General features: G+C 44.5%; 1 protein-coding gene across 1 annotated transcript in view; it reads right to left on the bottom strand.

The window, feature by feature from the left end:
• GIGYF2 (GRB10 interacting GYF protein 2) overlaps positions 1-19,242 on the bottom strand; it is a 107,060-nt gene extending 87,818 nt beyond the window's left edge. Inside the window, exons 1-3 of the mRNA XM_090285007.1 lie at positions 19,170-19,242; positions 15,966-16,024; positions 15,250-15,315 (exon numbers count right to left, since the gene is read on the bottom strand). The gene's annotated coding sequence lies outside the window, so the exon portion shown is untranslated. The remainder of the gene's footprint in view (positions 1-15,249; positions 15,316-15,965; positions 16,025-19,169) is intronic.
• Between the last annotated feature and the right edge of the window lie 360 nt (positions 19,243-19,602).

Raw genomic sequence — 19,602 nt, 5'->3', positions numbered from 1 at the left:
TAAAGTAATAAGCTAGTGAATTTCATGAGTAGCCTTTCAAAAGCAATTTTAAGACATCAGAGCTTAAAATGAAATAAGTCAAGCAGGCAAATACAAATATTATATGATACTCCTTATATGTGGAATCTAAAAAGCTAAACCCAGTAAGTAGAGTAGTGGTTACCAAGGACTTGGCGGTAAGGGAAATAGAGAGATCTTGGCCAAAGGGTATAAACTTCCAGTTATAAGATTAACAGCCCTGGCTGGTGTGGCTGAGTGGACCGAGCGCCAGCCTGAGAACCGAAAGGTCACTGGTTCAATTCCCAGTCAGGGCACATGCCTGGGTCGCAGACCAGGTCCCCAGTTGGGGGCATGTAAGGGACAACCAATCCATGTATCTCTCACACCATGATGTTTCTCTCCCTTTCTCTTAAAAAAAAAAAAAAAAAAGTAAATAAAACCATTTAAAAATTTTTTAAGGATTAACAAATTCTGAGGATCAAATGTACAACATCATGATCACAGCTATAATACTTCACTATAATACTTGAAAGTCGCTGAGAGCAGATCTTAAACCCTCTCAGCACAAACACACACACACACACAGAAAATCCTGTTCCAGTCCTCTGTATCATTCCACCCACAAAGCTTTAGGTAGTGCCAAACTACCATACTGCACCAATATTAAAAGCTCAGAAGTCTTGTGTTTTTTAAAATAACTTATTTGTTTGTTGTTTTATTTTTAGAGAAGGAAAAGGAGAAAGAGAGGAAGAGAAACATCACCGTGTGGTTGCCTCTCACTCACGTCCCCAACTGGGGACCTGACGTGCAACCGAGTCATGTGCCCTGACTGGGAATTGAACCAGCAACACTTGGCTCACAGGCCGACGCTCAATCCACTGAGCCACAGCAGCCAGGCCCTGCTCAGAAGTTTAATGCCTTGATCTGGGAACCTAACTACCACTTACAACATGGTTTTCATAAGAAGATGTAAAGTAAAAATTTCTCTTAAACTCTTAAGAACCTAAGAATAACAATCCAAACAAATTTAATTAGCAACTAAAGAGACCTACGTTACTCAGTGGTGTTCTGCTCACTCTCTTTTATGAATTAAAGCAGGAAATAGGAGCATGACTATTGAAGAAATCTAACTCAAGTGTCTAGCATGCTGTAATCAGTAATTCCAATTCCCCACCCCAGATTGCTTCTTCTCTATCAATTTAAATGAGCTCAGTTCTAATGTGCTTGTATGTACTGGAGGGATTTTCTTACATGATGCCTCTGAATTATAAATTGGGCAGGATGGACACGGGGCCTTTTCTCTCGATTGTCCTTTCTGAGGATGCGGGGAGGTGTTAATGTCAGCACCAAGCTCAATGTCGTCACCTCAAACCCCTAGGAGACTCGTGACCATGAGAAAAGAGCTCGGGATTCAGACAGCTGTCAGCAGCTGCTCCGGGCTCTGGAGGCTGTGTTCCCGCCACGCGCGCTCTCCTGCCTGTCTGGACTGCTGTTTCCTGAACCACGTCCTCCTTTATCCTGTCTTCATTTCCTTCCTGTGTAGCCATCGTTCCCCGATGTCCCTCTTGTTTTCTAACTCCCTTCAGTGTACCCACGTTCTACTTTAGTATAAACTGTTTACTTTTCGTCTAGAACCTTTTGTTATTTCTCGACTAACACTTGAGGCAGAACTCTGCCTACTTAATCACGGGAGAACAACAGGCAGCATGCAGCGAGTGGGGGTGTTGCTATAACAGCAAATCCCCCACAAATTTCTGAACTGCCCCCATCCCCCTACAGAGGGGCCCCTCTGTGACTGTGAATTACAGACTTGATTCTTGCCTGCCATGGCCTGTGTGGCACGTCCAGGCGTCTGACCCTCCTGGACATCCATCTCATCAACGACGGCCCGAGGTGCCACCGTCTTCACCATTCACCAGCCAGCCAGGCTCACAAGCCCGGCTGCCCGAAACTCCTTCTGCTTCTCCATCTCACAGCCAATCATCTTGTCTCAAAGTTGGTCAATTCCTTCTTCAAGGTTCCTCCTGAATTCTTTCATCACAGTCAAAACTTTATACACTCATATCTGGATAATGAGAATAAAACTTCTACTCGGCTTCCCTGACTCCACCTCTAACCATTCACATCAAAAAAGATCCATCTTCCTAAAGCACCGCCCTGGTCATGCCTCCCCTCTATAACAGTCAATTAAACCCACTGTATCACCAGATCTCCTGGTATTTCAGGTTCCCAACCACCTGGCAACTCATTCCTCCTTAGCCTCATCTCTTAATGTGTCACCTCCAAACTCAGAAGCAAGTGAGAACGTTCTCCTCTCCGCTGCACTTCCCTTCTGTGGTCCTGCTTGGGCCCTCCCGTCCCCCCAGAATGCCTCTCCTCTTTCCCTCACAAGGGCCTGAACAAAACCAAGGATCCACTCAAATAACCTACTCCAGGAAATATTTCCCAGAGCAGCAAAAGCACTGCTCTGTCTGGAAAGAAAATCTAAACAGAGGATGCAGAAATAAAATGGACTCTAGAGAATCCAATACTGGGAAGGGGTGCCTTTTGAATTTGTATAGAAAGCGCAAAAGGAAGGAGGAAATAGGAAAGAAACGACTTTGAGAGGGCGGACACAGTAATTTTAGACAGAATATGAGGTGCCTGAAAAGACATCTAAAAGACCATCATGTAAACCTTGAACTCCAGTGTAGAACAGGGATGGGGAGACAGATTTTGAAGTAAATCTGCAACCAAAAAATGATTGAAACTCTCCCAAAGCAAAAACCAAGGACAAGTTAATATTTTTACCTCCAAGTGGTGAAACTATGGGTTAGGATTAGGGTCAGAGCAGATGATAAGGCCCTCACCTCCCCCCACAGATTTTAAAGAGAGTCAACCTAAAAATAGGTGAGAGAATATTTCTACGTAACCACTACTTCAGGATTGTCCATTATTCAAAATTCCTTAAGTGAATTCAAGTAATATACTCCTTCGGTAATTGGCACCAGAAAGTTGGTTTTTTTCAATAAACTACACCCTGTACTTGACAATGCATGTGGTAAAATCTGGCCTTTTGTCAACTTCTTAAAAACTATGAGCTAAATTAGTCCGAACAATTATTTTATCTCTGATTCCTAATATAATCATTTTTATTTTTCTCTATATGCTGCCCTAGTTTCCTGGCCTCCGCAGCTCCTCTGTGGGACCTCACCTACCACCCTGTGTACATGTCAGTGCGTGTTCCAAGAGAGCAGAGAGGGCAGAGCTCCACTTAGCTCTTCCTCGCTGCTGCGTCTGAGACAAAGGCTCTTAAATCCACCCATTTTTTTCACAAGTGTCGAGGAACCTGATGACTTCTGGGCACATGCAATGGTCATCAACATGGAGGAGCTGCAGATCTCCGCAGCCAGACCTGTCGGAACAAAGCAAGGGGAAGCCAAAGCGGTACTGGAACCCAGCACGGGGGCTAACAGCCCCACACTGACCGTGTTCCCTACATGCCCTACATGTTCCCAGGAGAAGTCTTAATAGACTGAGTAGCTACCCCTATTCTACTAACAATTCAAAACATAAACCTTTGAAAACCCCCTAAATCTTTCTTATAAAGATTACCCAGTACTGCAAATCTCCATCATCCTGGGTTAAGTTCTACATACCCAGGGAAAAAAAACCACGGCAAATCTGGGATTAAGTCCAGCCAATACTGCGCATAGTCTGCCAAAAGACTAACGCAGACTGAACACCACGGAACCTGAATCTGCCCCCACACCTCCCTACCCCATTTTCCCAAAAGCAGAATGAAGAGCTACTGCTCTAGCACTCCTACACATATATCAAATACATGAAGAGTCCTGTCCCCATTCCAGAGGCCAGCCATTTTTACCTTAGCCACGTCGAATTTAAGGTAACACAAGATTAACAACTCCATTAGTGCAAATTAGTTCAAGTAGCTCAGAAAGCAGTCTGGCATTATTTACTAAACCCAAATATATGCCTAACTCATGATACTATAATCCACTGCTAGACATACTCAAGGGAAATCCTTATCAAAAGACAAGTAGAGTACAAGATATTCGTAGTAGCCTTATTCATAATTAACTGACATTTGGCCGCTATACCCATCAACACAGATGTCTATCAACAGCTGAATATTAAACAAACCGCAGTGGCGTTTCAAGGTGAAGGGAGCGGTGCACACCAGAGAGGGCACGAAAGCTCCAAACCCCTTCCCACGTACCCTGCCCTATGAATCTCTTCCATCTGGTCATTACTGAGTTAGGAAACATCACTAATAATGAGACAAACTGTCCTGACTGGTGTGACTCAGCTGGTCGGGCATCGTTCTGCAAGGTGAAATGTCGCCGGTTCGACTCCCAGTTGGGGCACACACCTGGGTTGCGGGTTCATTCCCAAGTGAGGAAGTTAGGGCAGCTATGAAAAGGCAACCAACTAATGTTTCTCTCTCACATTGATGTTTGTCTCCCTCCCTTCCCCTATCTCTAAAATCAGAAGAAAGGCAGGCAGGAAGGCAGGAAAAAAGGAAGGAGAAAGGAAAGAAAAGAGGAAGGAAAGTGAGCAAAGGGAGGGAGGGAGGGAAGGAAGGAAGGAAGGAGGGAGAGAGGGAGGGAAACCGGGAGGGAAGAAGGTCAAAAAAACTCAAATTGATAAGACATAAAATCAATTAAATATACTCTCCAAACATATGTCATAAAAGAGCAAGGATGCCCTGGCAGGTGTGGCTCAGTGGATTGAGTGCCGGCCTGCGAACCAAACAGTCACCCATTCGATTCCCAGTCAGGGCACAGGCCTGGGTTGCGGGCTGGGTGCCCAGGTGGGGATGCACGAGATGCAACCACACACTGATGTTTCTCTCCCTCTCTTTCTCCCTCCCTTCCCCCTCTATAGAAATAATAAAATCTTAAAAAAAAAAAAGGCAAGGATAAAGAAGCATTCCAGGTTAACGGAAACTAAAGGGATTAAAGAGACAATTAGAATAATGTGAATAGGAATTCTGGGTTAGGTAATTAATGTCTATGATTCTGAAATTTTAACAGTTTAGGTAAGAAAATGTTATTTTTAGGAAATAACACTGAAACGTTTAGAGAAAAAGGAGCATGATGTCTATAATATATTCTCAAATGGAACAGAAAAAGCTACATAAAATTAAAATTATATTTTAAAATAGGATTAGAGAATATTCACGCAAATATGAGAAAGTGTTAAAACTTGGTGATTCCACCACTTTATATTTATCTTTAAACTTTACTTATAGTATTTTTCACCAGTCAATAGATACTGTAAAACAATCAATGAAGATGTCAGAAAACTGCTCATCATGCAGGGATTACTGACTGGGAACGGAAGAGGGAACCTTTTGGGGGTGCTGGAAATGTTCACTATCTTGATCGAGGTGCTCATTACAGAAGACAGATGTGCATTTTTTTTCGAACTACTCATTTTGAATTTGTGCACATATGCACCATATTTTATACCTCAATTTTTGTTACTATTGTTTTTTAAACTTCTGGGAAACAATGCACAGTATAAATCAAGAATCATAAACATGTTCATATTTTTTTGATCCAGTAATATCATTTCTGAGAACTTTTAAGATTTTTTTACTTATTATTTATTATTTATTTTTTAGAGAGGGGAAGGGAGGGAGAAAGGGAGAGGAACACAGATTAGTTGCCTCTCAGACAACGCCAACCAGGGACCTGGCCTGCAACCCAGGCCTGTGACCTGACCGGGGTTGTACAGGATGATGCTCCAACCAACTGAAAAACATGACCAGGACCTTAGTTATTTTTTTAAGTATATTTTATTGATTATGTTGTTCCAGTTGTCCCAATTCTTTTTCCTTTGCCCCCCTCCACCCAGGACCCACCTTCCCTACAGCAATCCCTCCCCCCACTTAGGACATGTAACTTCATTGGTTTCACCCTTTCCTATACTATTCTTAATGTCCCCATCTATTTTGTTCCGACCAATTATGCTTTCTTTTTTCCTAAAGATTTTATTTATTTATTTTTAGAGAGAGGGGACGGGAGGGAGAAAGAGAGGGAGAGAAACATCAATGTGTGGTTGCCTCTCACGCACCCCCAACTGTGCCCTGACTGGGAATGCAACTGGCGACCCTTCGGTTCGCAGGCCAGCCCTCAATGCACTGAGCCGCACCAGCCAGGGTCAATTATGCTTCTCGATCCCTCATTATTTTCCCCTTTCTCCATCTTCCCTCTCCAAGCTGATAACCCTCCAAATGATCCCCACACGTATGATTCTGTTCCTGGTCTGGTTGTTTGCTTAGTTTGTTTTTGTTTTTTTTTTAAATCAGTTGTTGGTAGTTCTGAGTTTGTTGTAATTTTAATGTTCATAGTTTTGATCTTTTTCTAAATTAAGTCCCTATAACATTTCATGTAATAATGGCTTGGCGGTGATGAACTCCTTTAGCTTTGCCTTGTCTGGGAAGCACTTTATCTGCCCTTCCATTCCAAACGATAGCTTTGCTGGATAGAGAAGTCTTGGTTGTAGGTCCTTGCTTTTCATCACCTTGACTACTTCTTGCCAGTCCCTTCTTGCCTGCAAAGTTTCTTTTGAGAAATCAGCTGACAGTCTTATGGAAATTCCTTTGTAGATAACTCTCTGCTTTTCTCTTGCTGCTTTTAAGCTTCCCTCTTTATCTTTAACCTCTGACATTTTAATTATGATGTGTCTTGGTGTGGTCCTCTTTGGATGCAACTTGTTTGGGATTCTCTGTGCTTCCTGAACTTGTATGTCTACTTCCTTCACCAAATAAGGGAAATTTTCCTTCATTATTTTTTCAACTAAGTTTTCAATTTCTTGCTCTTCCTCTTCTCCTTCTGGCACTCCTGGCACCCCTATGTTTCGGATGTTGCTATTTATTTTTTTATAGAGAGGGGAAGGAAAGGAAGAAAGAGAGGAAGAGAAACATCGACTGGTTGCCTCTCACACACCCCCAACTGGAGCCTGGCCTGCAACCCAGGCATGTGCCCTGACCAGGAATCAAGCCAGCACCCTTTCAGTTCACAGGCCAGCATTCAACTTACTGAGCCACACCAACCAAGGCTCTATGAACTAATTTTAAGTAATAAACCAACAGGAAAGAAATGTAACCTATAGAGATGTTAATACAACACGTTAATAATAAAAAAACAATGAAAAGAAGCAAATACCAAGAAAGAGGGATATGAGTAAGTAAAGAAGAGGAAATTTACCTTTCACAAGACATATTTTGTTATAACTAGAAATAGTGATTATAAAGACTATGTAGCAGCGTGGATAAATATTAGAATAATGTTTAAAAATAAATTTTATCTATGCTCAAATTGTAACTGTAAAAAATAATATATTGTGCATAAGTACTAAAATAAATAATGAAAACCATTTGATGTGGTAAATTGACATACTGATATTATAATCATTTCAATTAATTATACCAGAATGTAATATTATAAATATTTGATTTTAAAACCAATGATTCCTCATTCAACCAAGTCTCTTAAAAGTGAAATATCCTTAAATAAGATCCAATTTTGTTCAAATAAAATATTTTAAATCTGTTCTAAAAGAAGTTGTTTCTTATTAAATTTACTGCGGTGACATTGGTTAGCAGGTTCATATAGGTCTCAGGTGTACATTTCTACGACACAGATCTGTCTATCACAGAAATACAGACCATTTCTATGATCTACCCCCGCCCCCCGTTTCTCTCTCTCCAAAATCACTAAATTAAAATAAGGCCTGGCCAGTGTGGCTCAGTTGGCTGTGTGTCAGTCCACAAAAACAAAGATCGCCAGTTTGATTCCTGGTCAGGGAACATGCCTGAGCTGTGCGTTTGGTCCTCAGTCAGAGTGCGTACGGGAGGCAACCGATATGTTTCTCTCTCTCTGTTTCTCCCTTCCTTCCCCTTTCTCTAAAATAAATAAATAAAATACTTTTACAGCTCCAATATAAATGTCATAGAATAATTAATATTCTTTTGAACATTAACTCAGTTAGAAAACAATTTTAAGGTACAAAAATAAAAGGAAACTCTTCTCCCATCTATTAGAGCAGAAAGCGCTTTCCCTTCTGCACTTCTCAGATCTGACAATACCAGCTCTCCTTTTTTAAACATGCAAACATTATTGAATAATGTTTAAAACACGATCTGTTAACATATTCACTAATAACAGAATTTCATGAAGCAAAATCAGGCTTCAATTATTTACTTTATTACTAAACATTTAACCTAAGAAACTAACCAAGAACTTTTCCCCAGAAAATCATCAAAGGTCAAAAAATTGTCTACATCTATCCAGACCACATATTATACATAAAACCTTGCAAAATACTATTTATTTCTATGTCAATTACCGTTTTTATGGTATAGCATCACAGAAGCATAGGTCCTTTGAGGGCTCTTCTCCTCATCCTAAGAGGAACTTGGCCCTGGCCGGGTGGCTCCGTTGGGCAGAACGCCATCCCAACACACCAAGGCTGCAGCTTGGATCTCCAATCGGGGGCCGTACAAGAATCAGCCAATGAATGCATAAATAAATGGAACAACAAACCAATGTTTTTCTCTCTCTCTCTCTCTCCCTACCCCTCTCTCTTTAAAATCAATAAATAAAAAATTTTTACTTAAAGGAATTTAAATGCCTAATTTAAATGTTATGATAAACACCGCGATCCACTTCAATCTGAAGCACTGCCCACACTATGAAACTAAGGTCAGCTTTATTTCTAAGAGACCCAAACCAAGAATAACCCAAACGTTCACCCACAGATGAATGGATAAACAAATACCGTAACAGCCATACCATGAAATTTTCTCGGAAATTAAAAAAAAACTAATTACTGACACATGCAGTAACATGGATGAATCACTGAGCAAAAGCCAGACCCAAAAAGCACCCATATAGAATTCCATTTATATGAAATTCTGGAAGAGGCAAAAAACCCATAGTCGCAAAAAATATAGTAGTGTTGGGGGAGGGAAAATGACTGCAAAACAGCAGGAAGCAACTTCTAGGGGTGATGAAAATGTTACATATCTTGATTGTGGTAATGGTTATGTAAGTATGTAAATTTGTCAAAACATAAAAATGTGCATTTAATATGAGTGTACTTAGGATGAAAGCACTTTACTGTATGTAAATAATACTTTAAAAAGTTGATTTTAAAAATGATTAAGCTTACTAAAAGTAAACCACCCCCTCCAAAAAAGCATGCATCCATTTGTATTTAATATAAATCACATTTCTTTAAATCTATTAAAATAAATGTTAAATAAAGTTTAGGATAAAATTTGAAAGTGAGGAGCACTGTCTAGAATTGTGCTGTCTTATACGATACCCATGAGCCATGAACGGCCATATCAAGTTAAATTAATTAAAATTAACTAAAATTTAAAATTCAGTTCCTCAAAGGAAAGGAGGAACAATACAGTGGACAAAGTATCAAAGTCAACTAAGTACCACGGTCAACATTACAATGATAAATCACGTTGACAGTAGGTGCTCTTGACAGGGTGTAATGAAGGTAGCACTTCACCTGCGTGGCCTTCCTCCAAAAAGCCCATAACCCCAGACTTATCATGAGAAAAACGTCAAGGTCAAACAAGAGACGCATTCTACAAAATACTTAACTAGGACTCCTCAAAACTGTTAAGACTTAAAAACAGGGAGGTCTGCCCTGGCTGGATAGCTCAGTTGTTACAGCGTTGTCCCAATATGCCAAGGTTGTGGGTTCAATTTCTCTTTCTCTCTCTCTCTCTCTCTCTCTCTCTCTAATGTAATATGGTATCCTGGATGGGATCCTGGAACAGAAAAACACAGCAGACAAAACTAAGGAAATCCAAATAAACCATGGACTTTAGTTAATAATAATGTATCAATATTGGTTTATTAATTATAATAAGTGTACCTTAATAACGTAAAATGTTCATTGGGGAAACTGGCTGTAAATACATGGGAGCTCTCTGTACTACTTTCTCAATTTCTCTGTATATATAAGACGATTTTTAAAAATAAAAGCTACTACAAAAATAAGGGTACTTGAGTTGTAATAGCAAAGGAAAGATTTTTTTATATTTCACGCACCGCCAGCGCTCACAGGGCACACGTGGCTGGCAGCGCAGACGTGTGCGGCATTTCTACCACAGCAGGGTGTCCTGCTGAATAGTGCTGGTGGAAGAGGACGGTCTCACAACCAGTCACAACCTAGGGACAAATCTACATCTACCCAGCACTAAAAATCCTCACTGAAATCTAAAAACCTCCGATGTTTATTATTCCAGTTTCTATTTCAAACAATTATTTATTTTTTTAGTGCTTTTTTAAAAAACCGACGTAGCGTATGTAAACGTAACGTTGAAAACTGCTACACTCCCCCAAGCAGCAATTCCCACAGAAAGGCCTCCCCGTCTTCTGAAACGCCAAGGCACCTGTGACGCCAGAGCGACGTCCGTACCACTACTCGGGGGCTGACCGCATTTTTCACTGTGTTGGCAGCGCGCTGACCGTGCAAAGCAGCGAGGGGTAAAGATGCTGGCTCCTGAGCACCGTTCGATTAACGGCTCCAAACGGGGCTAGCGGCTGCCACGGCCCCGTACTCACAGGGGAGGAAAGGCCGGTTTTCCTTAAGAATGCCTGACGAACCCGTAAACACTACTGATTTTCTTTTTTAATGTTGACCCCTGTGTACACATCTTTTTAATATTCTATGTGATGAAATGGGACATATACTTAAAGCGCTTCTGCTGCAAACTGCGGTCTGGAAGAAAGGCGCTTAGGAGACTGTTCTGAGTTGCAAACTCAACTAGCTGCCTTTTTTTTAGTGGAACATCACTCTGACTTAAAAGTAAAAAGAGCTGCCACACAAAGTATGATTCTCCAGACCTGCGTACTTGGCAAACTTTTTTTTCAAAAATGAACCAAGTGAGCCCTGGCCGGTGTGACCCAGTCGATCGGAGTGCCACCCTGTGAACCAAAGGAGCGCTGGCAGGCTCGTGCCCCAGGCGGGGCGCATGCCTAGGCTGCAGATTTGGCTCCCAGTCAGAGTGTGAGCGAGAGGCGCCAATCAACGTTTCTCTCTCACATCGATGTTTCTCTGCCTCTTTCTCGCCTTTCTCTTTTCTCTAAAATTAATAAGCATGTCCTCGGGTGAGGATAAAAAGAACAAACATGAACAAAATGAGAGTCACTTCAAGGAAAACAACTGACAGTACTAGTCACCAACTATAAAATTTGAACTTTTGAAGGGGAGAGCTTTGGAGGGAAAATGGGGCAACTATAATAGAACAATATTTTTAAATTTTTTAAATTTGAGCTTTTGAGCAAAACTTTAAATTATGTGGAACTTCTTTTCACCACCATGAGCTTGACAGATTTTCCAGTACTTAGACTTTCTCAATAGTTGAAGGCTTTTTTGATGGGTGTTGATATTAATAAGTGATTCTTTTTATAATGTAAGAGATAAAATATCCATTAAATGTTCAAGACCAATGGATTTGAACTTAACAGAGTACAAAAGACGCATTGATATAATTCAGATTTCACATTGCAACTAACCTTTAAAAACTACTATGTGTTGAATTTCAGTGTAGTATCAAAGAATATCTGCAATTATCTGAAAAAGCTCTAAAATACTCCTCCCTTTCCCAACTACGTACATATGTTTGTAGGGACAGTTTTCTTCATATACATACTTCAACCAAGTAATAAGCAAACAACAGACTGAATGCAGAAGCAGGTAAGAGAATCCAGCTGCCTTCTATAAAGCAAGACATAAAAGCAATTTGCAAAAAGGTAAAACAATGCCACTCTTCACACCAAACCTTTCAGAAATGTCTTAGAAAAGGAGTATTTTTCCTCAAAAATGTATGTCAACATGTAATAAGATTATTTTAAAATAAATAAATCATTTGAAGTTACTCAACGTGATAAATATAGATGTAACTAAAAAACCAAAAGCTCTTTGGGTTTCTCTAACTTTTAAGAGGGCAAAGGAGTCCTAAGATCAAAAAGTTGAGAACGTATTATCTTAGAGAAAAAGGAAAAATAACAAAAAAAACATATCTATTTGCCCTGGCTGGTGTGACTCGATGGATTGAGCGCTGGCCTGCGAACCAAAGGGTCACCGGTTCGATTCCCAGTCAGGGCACACGCCTGGGTTGCGGGCCAGGCCCTCATTTGGGGGTACATGAGAGGCAACCACACACTAATGTTTCTCTCCCTCTTTCACTCTTCCTTCCCCTCTTTAAAAATAAATAAAATCTTAAAGAAAAAAAGGAAATGTACCTATTAACTCAGAACACATACACACACTCTGGAAATACCAATGACAAGAGTCCATGACCCAAATGTGACACTTAATAAAAATATATCTTTTCCAAGGACAGAGACTTTCCACATTCTGAAACTGACTTATGCATTTTTTCAGTGCCTCCGTCACTAGGTTGCCAGCCCCATGAAGATGGACCCTTTGGTTTGCTCCACACTATGGCCAGCCCGACACCTGGCACAAAGGAGGTGCTCAAGTATGTACTGGACTGAAAACAAAACAGACAAAAGACTTACAAACAGAACTGTTCACTGACATCTCTATTCAAATTATAAATACAAAATTTTACAATCAAAATTCACCTATTCACATAGTAATGACAATCATACAAGCCAGCATTCACTGAGTCTATTTACTATGTATGGGTCAGGCACGGTACTGGGCAGTGTAGATTGTTAATTCCCACAACCACCATGGGATACACGTTACAAGTAAGGAAAAGGCAGCTCCCAGTGGTTAACTTATTACAGGTAATAAGTGACAGAAAACCGAACCCACATTTCCCTGCTTAGAAGGCCACAAGTTTTCCACTACACACTGATAACAGTACTCAGTCCTGCTTGGTCACCTTTTCTCTTCCATTTCCTCGCAGTCTGCAGAGGAATTCACTTTGTGGACATCCCCCGTTCTCCTTTAACGATCTCCCACTCCGTTCCACTACCCTCCAGCTTCTACCCTTCGGCATCACTTGACTAAGTGAGCACTACAGTAAGCCCTTCAGTTGGGGGAGACCCCGTGTTCTCACTGCACCCTATCAAAAACCTCATGAACTATGGTGGAATAGCACAGAAGACTCAAGGAGTACCAGGTTCCAGCATATGAATTAAGACTCTGTCCCACCCATCTTGCAGGATGGTTTTACACCCAGTGCCTCAACTGGCCGTGCCTTGGGCAGCACCACTCACTTCCCTAGGGGTTCATCGTGAGCCCTGGACGTGACCATGTCTTCCAGGCCTGAGCCATGATTTACCATTTAGAAAGTGCCAAGACAGGACCTCTGCCAAGTCCTTGCCAGTCTCTACAACCATGGGACCAATACCGAAGAGACCAGAGCTCCCAAGACTTCCTCCAGGCCCAGGACAACTTGAATTTAAAAAGCTTTGTTCCCAAAGAACTTACCGGCCACAATATCACTGTAAGAAGAAAAGCTGTTACCATCATTCTCCCTACCGCTTCTAAACAACATATATGTTTCTCCTTTTTCCCCCTTTTGGTGACAGAACAAGAACAAAATTAGCAACTGTGTAGTTTCTAGGGAAACTACAATATCATAAACATTGCCATGTCGCTTGATAATCTCACCACAAGCCAATGTTTTCAGAGAGGGATCTCCAGAGCTTGTGACAATTTTAGAGAGATTATGTGGAAATCTTTTTAAACCTCACAAAGTAGTGAGTAAGCCTTACCTCAACATCCAGATTAAAGAAAACTTACAATATGAAAAAGGACTCTTCTACCTTAAAAATGAATCCAATCATTTTACTGCTATCAATTTACTAAAAAAATCTTGGCTGGAAGAAAGTATCATAGGAAGTTACATCTGTGGCCTGTGATTCAATGCATCACTCTCTAATAGTTCACTTATTAGTAATTCCTAGGCTTTGCATCAAAAATATTGATAAACTAATATACTAACATGAACTAAGAAATAAAAATCACTTAAGCAATTAGATGTCACCAAGAACATACAAGTTACAAACAAAAATAGGACTTCAAAATGTCCATTAAAGAAGTCTGCTTCTGTATACCTAATAATTAGACTACAAAAACATGTTAATACAAAAGTTTATATGTCTCACTGATCCTTTACCAACAGTAAAAGCCCCTTCTACCACGCAAAACATGTGAATACAGACTCGCTTATAGAAGTCCCATGCTTCAAATTCTCTAGTGCTTCCTAATACTCGTGTTAATAATGTAAAAAGTACCCAGAAATGAAAACTTATAAATGCAATTAATGAAAAATAGGTAGCCACTGCACTTTTCCACTAAGCCTCTAATTTGCTTGTGTTCTTTTGTTAAACCTTTATCCCAGATGCTCATCTGAACCCCTACCCACTCTCCCCCGCTCCAATCAAGAACCTTTGTTAAAACACTGCACCAGGAAGTTCCAACAAAGACGTTTGGTGAGGCCCTCATTCACCAAAAGATATGCATGTATTTTAACTCTTTAGGACACATAAATTTAGGACACTGCTGAGCTATATACAGAAAATTTGTCTAGGAAAAGGAAAAATGTCTAGAAGCTTCTGTGGGTGTCTGATGGGTCTCTAATTAGAAGAGCCAACACACCACCTTCTCCGAGACCTGACCCCACTCTTAGGACTAGCAGTTCTGACCCCACCCCATGGTTATACTAAATGGACCAATGATGAAGAACTAAACCAAGCTGAACCAATCAGCTCCTTCCCAGGAACCTGAAATGTGGACACAATTATAACCAGTTAGCTACTTGTCCTAGAGCCTGAGTTCCTATGTGGCTTCAGGAATGAGCGGCAATTTTCTTCCGTCTGTTAAGGCAGGAAAGCCCAGACTGGAGAAAGACAACTGACAGTGGATAGAGAGAGACAGGAGAGGAACAGTGAGTAGTGAGAGGGGAGAAAAGGGCAACCTGGATGACCCAGGTTCTAGAGTGTCCTTCCTGAAGACAGCTGCTACTGGGTTATGATACCTCCTGTCCCCAAAGCATTCCTCTTCCTGTTTCATGCCACCAAAAAATCACAAATTTATACCAGAATCAACGCAGAAAGGGTACGATTCTTTTTATGGTTCATAAGGGATCTGCGCAGTACTAGAGAAGTTGTTTACTCATTGTCTACAACCCCAGGAGAAATAATAGGACCAAAACACCCAAAGCTTCAAAGCAAAAATCATCGATTTGCATAAACCCTCCTCAGCTGTGTACCTTCCTTGGACACTCACCTGTTCAAAAGTTCTGCTGGTTCGCAGCGGGCAGCTTGAGCAGATTTTGTTCAGGCCCTTTTAATACTGTGAATAATAAAAGTAGGAAAGTAAATGATCCAGCACTCTTAGGAAACTTTAAAAACATTTTTTTAATCATGAATATCTTTCACAGGAAATGGATTCCAAACCTGTTTTTAAAACACTGGACTCACCTGGTGTGCTTGTAAATCAGATTCCCTGCCCTAACATCTAGAGAGTCTCTCTCAGTAGCTCTAAAGTAGGATTTAAAAATGTATTTTTAACAAAAGTTCTGAGTGGTTAGGATGAAGCTAACAAATGAGCACCACTTAAGGTTTCAGAAAAGTGATTATTTGGGATTTTTATTCAAAACTGCATCACTGAGAGTTGTTCACTTTTAACATTTGATAGGAAAAGGACAACCAGCAATACAACACGCACACCATGCAGAGAATCAATGAGCCCCAAGAAGTATGCCCACTGCCACAACCTCCAAGGAGCAAAGCCCCAGGTGTGCGTTCAGTTGTTCAATCACCACCTTCTTTTAATGCTCTGTTGAGACAATATCTTCAAAGTCCACAAGATGGTGATATTTCAAGTGACAAGCAGTAGAATAAACCACAATAGCTTCAAGTGGTTTCTTAGCTAAAATCAAATCATGTAATGCAATTCAAGCCGTTGAAGAAAAATGGACATTTAACCTGCCTCTAAATTACCTGGATTAACACCAACACAGGCCGTAGATCCAACCTAATGAGACTGGTCCCACTGTAATCTATAGGAAACAGAACAAAACAGAAAGGACTGAAAATTTACTCAGCTGAGGCTAATGGAAAACTGCAAATGAAGTCGAGTCTTTCAAAACGGCACAAATCAAAGATCTTTCAGGAAGGCAAAAAAGGGACAGTAATAATCTTTTCCCCCAAGAAGGCTCTCCTGGACAGCAGTCACTGCCAACAGTGTCCTTTTCCAGTGTGAAGGTCAACAGAAAGGAACAGACATATGCAGCGTTAAAATGCAGAGTCATGAGAACAAATGAGCTGGTGTGACATCAAAGACATAATTTGGAAGTGTCGCTTCAAAACTCAACAAAGGAACAAAAAGAGGGAAAGGTGATTTATTTAAAACCCTACAAGAAAAAAGAACAAAAATCGGAAATGCTCCCCTTGTCACTCTCATCACTACGTCCCCTTTGGGCCAAGGAGCCCCACCCACCCCCTGACTTTGAGGCGTGCCTGCATCACATTCTTCTTCATACATGCAACTCACAAGCAAAAGTATCTCAAAACCAAAATATTAAATTCCTAAGATGAATTAAAATGAAAGAGGACATTTACAAAAACCAAGCAATAGGGCTATGGAGATAAGCTAGAGGAAATCAGAAAAAAAATTTTCCCAATGAAAAAGTCTACCAAGTACCAAATTAACGGGAGAACTAATCTGAAAGGTAAAAGGGGAGGAATAAAAAAATCCAGCACAAAAGGTCCCACACACGTAAAACGCTGTAAAACAGGCAAACAGGGCAGTGGCAGAGTCCGTGAGGGATCTGAACGTACCCTGGGCGACAGAAATAATTAGGAATGCTTTACCGACCCCTCGAAGGACACCACGAGTGATTCCCTGACTCCCCCCTCCGCGCAGGTCCTACCCCTTAATGGTCCATCTGCACCTGAACTTCAGAGGAAACCCACTTCCTCACACTTTCCAACAGCCCGAAGTACTGCAGAGCCTCCTCTCAGAACGCCGCTCGCTCTGAAAAGTCACTTGAGCAGCTTGTCACCAAGCTCATCTAAAAGCCGGCTCTGGAGGAAGCTATTTCACGGCGACTTCCTGAAGTGCGTCCTATGGGCCTCCCCGCCTTTCCACGCCGGCGGGTGGGGGGCGAGGGGGGCGAGGGGGACAGGCAGGGAGGGCTCAGCGCCCCATTCCCCTTCCCAAGGGGCTCGGGGCTGTGGGGTGGCTTCCAGGACCCGCAACGGCCCTCCAGTCTCCGCAGCGCTGAACTGGGGGCCCTTGTCCCACAGCCCCCCCCTCGCTCGCGCCTCTCTTGCGGGACGGGGCCCCCGGAGAGTACTGGGCCCGTCTGACCCTCAAGCAGGAGCTGTTCCACAAGGCCTGCCCGCGGCACTGCGCTTAAAACCAACTCCTCCCCCAACTACCTGGGACCCTCGGCCCCCGCCTCACGTTTCCCACGTCAAGTTCACCGCGCCGTACATTTCACCTTAGTGTTTATGTCTGTCTGTCTGGAAACGAGCTCCGTGGGGACAGAGACTGGGGGTCGGTTTTGCTCCCCGCACCCAACAGCATAGTGAGGTCTCAAGTCGTCAAAGAAATGAATGAACAGAGGCGATTCCCACGGGCCCGCGTGGGTGACGGGGAGCCTCCACGTCCCCTTCCCCCTCCCCTCGCGCCTACGGGCCCTCGAGTGGGTCTGGGAGTTTCCTCTTCCCTCCACCCCCTTCCCCTTCTTCCCTAGGAGAAAAATAAAGTAAAATACAATAAAATAAAGTAAAATAAAGTAAAAAAAGAAATGAACGAATAAATGAATGAAGACGCACGGTCCCCCCTCCCTCCGGTCTCAAAGACGTCTAACGCTTTGTCAAGTGCAGAAAAGCCATGAAGCCCCTTCTTTTCCACTGAATCACGGCCATGGAGGTGGATCCCTCTGCTAAATGTCAAAGCAACAACTGTGACATCTTCCCAGCTCCGTGCCACTCAGAAAAAAAAAAGGTTTCCTTCCAGGTGTCCTCTACTGATGTCAGCGCCTGATGTAAGAGCGCCGAGCGCGGCCACGCCACCTACGGACACACCTGGAGACGTCAGTGACGGCGCGCGCCTGCTGCCGGCAGGACAGGCAGAACCCCTGCCCGGCCGGCGCCGCACACGGGGGCAGGGTGACAGGCACGGGGCGGGGAGGGGGACAGGACCTTGCCGTCGGAGAGCCTAAAAGGCAGAGCCTGCGCGAGCCCAGCCTCTCCCCGGGGCGCGGAAGCGGGGGGATCGGAGCACGGCCCGTGTCCAGGGCGCACGGCGCCGGCGCGGACCCCGCTCGCAGCCTCCGGCCCCTTCCTCCGTTCCCGGCGACTCCGGGTGGGATACGCGCCTTCCGCGCGGGGGCACCGGGGGCGCCGACTTTCCGGGAGGGGAGGACTTGAGACAACCGCGGTGCGGACGCGCAGAGCGACGCTGCTGCTCCCCAAACAGCGCCCCACGACCCGCGCCGCCTGCCCCCGTGCCCGCCGCAGCCCCGGAGCGTTCCGAACGCTCCGCGGGGAACGACCGACCCCGGCACGCCAATGTCCGTTTGCACCGGACGGAACGTCCGCGTCCCGCAGCGGCCGCAGACTCTCCCTGCCCAACTGGCCCCAGGCGCCGGCCACGGCTCCCCCGGGCCTCAGGCCTGGCCCGGACCCAGCGCTCCGGCCACGGAAGGGGTCTCCCCGGGCCGATGCTCGGCGAGGAAGGCGAGGCGCGGGGAGCAGGGCCGGCAGGAGCGGCTGTCCGGCCGCAGCAGCTGTTGGGCCGGCCCCGAGGGGCAGGTAGCGGCTGGCGAGACCTCTGGTCCTGAGCGAGCCGGCCTGACACTGCCCAGCTCCCTCCCGCCCTCTCCCCTTCCTCTGCTCCCCACCGCGATGCCGGGGGCTCCCCGGCTCCGAGGGCAAGACGCGCCCGGGCCCGGCGTGCCCCCCGCCGGGGAGGAGGCTCGCTCCGGCCCCGCACCTGACCTGTCCCCTCGCCTGACGCCCGAACCAGCCGCGGCCGCTACCCGGGCGGCCTGTGGCTGTCCATGCGGCGGGACCAGGTCTGCCGGAGCGGCGGGGACGCGAGCGCGGGCGGCAGGCCCGGACGAGCCGGGGGAGCGGCCGAGCCAGGACGCGGAGCGGAGCCGGGCAGGGGAACAGGACGGACTCGCTGGTTACCTGCGATCCGGGACAGGAGTCTCTCAGAACCAAAGTCAGTCCTCAGCCTCAACAACACAAGATGGCCGACACGTCGTCGCCACGCACGTCACGTGACAGCGCGCGCTCCGCCACGCCCCCTGCTCCGCCCCGGCCCCGCCTCTCCTCCCTGCCTGCTCTCCCAGCCTCCCACGACATCATTCCTTCCCGCTGCCTCTGGCCCCTGCTCCCCGGACACGCCCCTGCCGAAGCCCCGGATGTCGGGCTGGCGGAGGCGGGGCGCCGGCAGGGCGCAGGCGCTGCTGGGCCGCGGGCCGCCGCTTCCTGCCTGCCCTTGAGTTGAGTAGAGTTGGCGTCCACGTTGGACGCGGGCCAGGTGCCCTGTGACTCACTGTCCTGGGTGCCCACTCCAGAGCCCGCTCGCAGTTCAGGAAGCCGTGCATCGTTTACGAGC

Source organism: Furipterus horrens, unplaced genomic scaffold (assembly GCF_987537825.1).
Source record: "Furipterus horrens unplaced genomic scaffold, mFurHor1.1.pri manual_scaffold_1, whole genome shotgun sequence".
In the NCBI taxonomy this organism is placed as follows: domain Eukaryota; kingdom Metazoa; phylum Chordata; class Mammalia; order Chiroptera; family Furipteridae; genus Furipterus; species Furipterus horrens.
Note: the sequence above shows the minus strand (reverse complement) of the source record. Positions and strands in the feature narration are given on the sequence as shown.